The sequence below is a fragment of the Epinephelus moara genome, chromosome 1, assembly GCF_006386435.1.
Source record: "Epinephelus moara isolate mb chromosome 1, YSFRI_EMoa_1.0, whole genome shotgun sequence".
Taxonomy (NCBI): Eukaryota; Metazoa; Chordata; class Actinopteri; order Perciformes; family Serranidae; genus Epinephelus; species Epinephelus moara.
Genome location: NC_065506.1, coordinates 6,567,271 through 6,570,675, shown reverse-complemented (window position 1 = coordinate 6,570,675; position 3,405 = coordinate 6,567,271).

Below are 3,405 nucleotides of genomic sequence, written 5' to 3'. Positions count from 1 at the left end.
AGGTGTAGATATATCTGTCATCGGTTTTGACCGGGACTATTTCCTCAGTAAGAAGTCATTCTAATAGAAATAGTTTAAGTCTTTGGATTTTCCCAAATAATTAAGACACCTTGCATCACAAAAGACATGATTCTGTCAAGGTCTTCAGATGTGATTTTTTTGATGCTTCAAGCCATACAAACAAAGTTCAATTCACTTCGATAGTCCTGGGGTGAATAAAGCAAAACTGTGTGCGTGACTAGATATCACTAGAGGTTCAGTAATTTGAAATATTTCTTTTTGTAATTTGGTTGAACTGACTCTTTAGAGATCTGTAGAGGAAGGTGGTCTCAACTGAACTGAAACCTATTCACTGGATGAGTTTTTAATGCAGCTCTTGCTCTCTATGGTGCACGGAAAGTTTATGTTTTCCTCATTAGAAGCAGTTTTTACTGTAGAACATGTGAGAGTTGCGAGTGTGCAGAATAGATGAGGATGAATGTGTGACTGGGGACTGCTGCCAGAGCCGAGTCTCTCTCATTAGAGCTGATAAGGATGGATAATGAATGTGAGATCCTCCTGCAGTCGTCTGTGCGTGGGATGATCGGAGGGAGAAACGCTGATCCTTCAGGCGCTGTGGAGGCATTTTCCAAACAACTCGTAACGTGCTGCTGTGAATCTATTGACTGGGTCTGATGAGGGGAGGCGGAGAGCTCCGCCGCCAGCCGACGAGCCTTTCGGAGCGTAAATCGTCCCCCTGTTCTGCCAATTTGGAGGAAGAATGAAGCTCCTGCTGCTCCTCAGTTTCCTCTCTCAGCTGGCAGGAGTCATTCTCGCCTGCAGCCCTCTCGTCTTCAGCACACTGATATTTACTCTGCCGGCCTGTTTTCAGGCTTAATCGTTTTCAATGATGCTCTGCAGCTCAGCCGGGATTTGTTTTATGAAGCAGAGTGGGATGTTGGGTGAAGTGCCCTGTTAGTTGGAGCTGCACTTCAGTCCTTTCAGTGATTCAATTTGATTTTTTTTCAAGGAAGTTTGCTGTTTTTCTCCACTGCATAAATCCACTGGAGCATTGCTCAAGGGCACTTAAATTCCACACTGTCACAGTGGAGAGGTGATACAGCAGGTCAGCAAAAGTCATGTTTAAAGATAGAATCCTTCAGAATTCCATTAGACTTGGCTTACTCTGATTTAAAGCCTGTTGTGGACCGTTTTTTTTTTAAAGTTCTTATAGAGTACTTCATTTTAGAGTTGGACTGAATTTCAGCTTTGTTGGAGGTCATTTCCCGCGCAGTGTACGGTGAGGGAGCAGGGACTGATCATGCTCGATCAGCTGCTCCTCACCATCCATCGGACATTCAGATGCATTTCTGACATGTCAGAAATTTTTGTCGGCCATCTCTATGCTCTCACATGGGGTGCAGTTGGAAATACTCACTCCACACTCTTGCACAAACTGGATCCTTCATAAATTCTAAGTGCTTTGGAATGTACTGTTCGGTTATTCAGACCACCACACTCTCAGAGCAGCAGAACATACGTTGGGCCCTCAGAGAACCAAGTGCAGTAAATGTGTGATTTACTTAACTGTTTGTTAATGAGACAGAGTGCTCTGTTTCATTTTAGTGTTGAGCACCAGATTGGATTTACGAACGCACCTATAGCTGAAGCAGAGCCAAGAGTCAGTTCCCCAAGATCAGTGCCTTTTTTTCTCACTGCACCTGCCCGAATTGGGAAAAAGAGCATTCAATAGTGCCATGGTGACATAGTGCATCCCGTGGATACAAAATATGGAGGTTTCCTTTTCCTTCTGTCATGACCCATATAAATGAAAGAAACATTGGCAATAAGGCATTACTGTGAACTGTACAGGTATAACCTTACAGACCTCCATTAGCAATTTCTACTTTGCCTGGAGCTTTCAAACTAATCTTTATTGACAGTTATCAATAGCCAGAACAGTCGGCAGGGGCCTGACAATCTGAATGTACAGTATGAACAACATAAATCGTGAGCTTACAGTATAAAGCATACAGTGTATATTCCACGTCACGGATGTTCCTGATTTCAATCTGAGTGCTTTATTATGCGGTATCTGTTGATTCCGAGTCCAGTAAAATACTTAAAGTAAATCAAATATGTATCCCACAGCAAAACAAGAAGCTGCAACCTGAATTACATATACTGCTCTTTGCTTATGATAATTAGGCTCATTCATTCATTCATTTTCCGTGACGTTTATCCTGAGGCTTATCCTGTTAGGTGTCGCGGGGGGATGGAGCCTATACCAGCTGACATTGGGCGATAGGCGTGGTACACCCTGGACAGGTCACAAGACTATCACAGGGCTATAATTAGGGTCAAAGTTTAGCAAATCAGGTATTTTGTCTGAGTTATTGATGTGCCCAAAAATGCAAAACACTGCAACACCAGCAGGCTGAGGTGACTGAACACAACAGAGAACAGTAAAGTCGCCCAGGTGGTGCTGAGTCGACTTCCTCCAGGCTGAAGATTATTTCTCAGGCCTGCCCAACATCCACAGATGTTTTGACTTGTTAATGTGACCTCCTGTGTGTGAAACTGTTTGTTGGTTGGTCACATTCTAAGCCAATGGGTATCTTCAGAATTGTGCAGCTGTGAGGATGAATGGATAGATGTGATTGGTGGACAGGTTTCTGCTGAAGTTGCATTTCTCTGTGGTTTCTTGTAGTCCCGCTCGTCCTGTGATTATTTTCTCTCTTGTCGCCTGCATCACACCTCCTTCCTTCCTCTTCATGCCTCGTCTCTCTTCTTCTTTGAATTGTTTGTTTTGTAAACCGCAGTGACGAAAGGAGGCAGCACAACATGCCATGTGTAGTTACTGTGTTGTTTATGTGTCCGTAGTGATGCTGCTCTCTCTCTGTCCTGATGAGGAGGACTTTTTTTTATCATAGTGAGAAAAGTAATAATCATGACACACTTAGACACACCAACAGGAAACACACCCCTGTTTGTTTAGTTTAAAACAGTCTCCACCAACAGAAAGACATGAGATTAAGAACCATTTTCTCAAATAACGGTTGAGGTGAAAATATTTTTACCCCTTAAAGCAGCTGTGCGGAACTTTACGTTTTCGTTGATTATAGCGCTCCTTTGGTCGAAGCGGTATGACACCCACAGCCTGGTGTAAAATTCCGACTGCAACCGGCAATTACCGCATGCATTTGTTTTGGAGAGTGAGAGGATTAACTAACATCAGGTCAGTCCAAGTAATTAGTGGAAACAGCAAAATTACTCAGTAAATTCTCCTGTCGTCTTTCTGTTCTGATCTAATCTGTTGTGTATTTTGAGCTACTAAGGCTACCATAGTAGTGTGAGCCTCAAGTTATTCTGGGTAATGTAGTAACCATTGTTATGCTACTGGAAACAATGAGAAGCAGCCGTGTA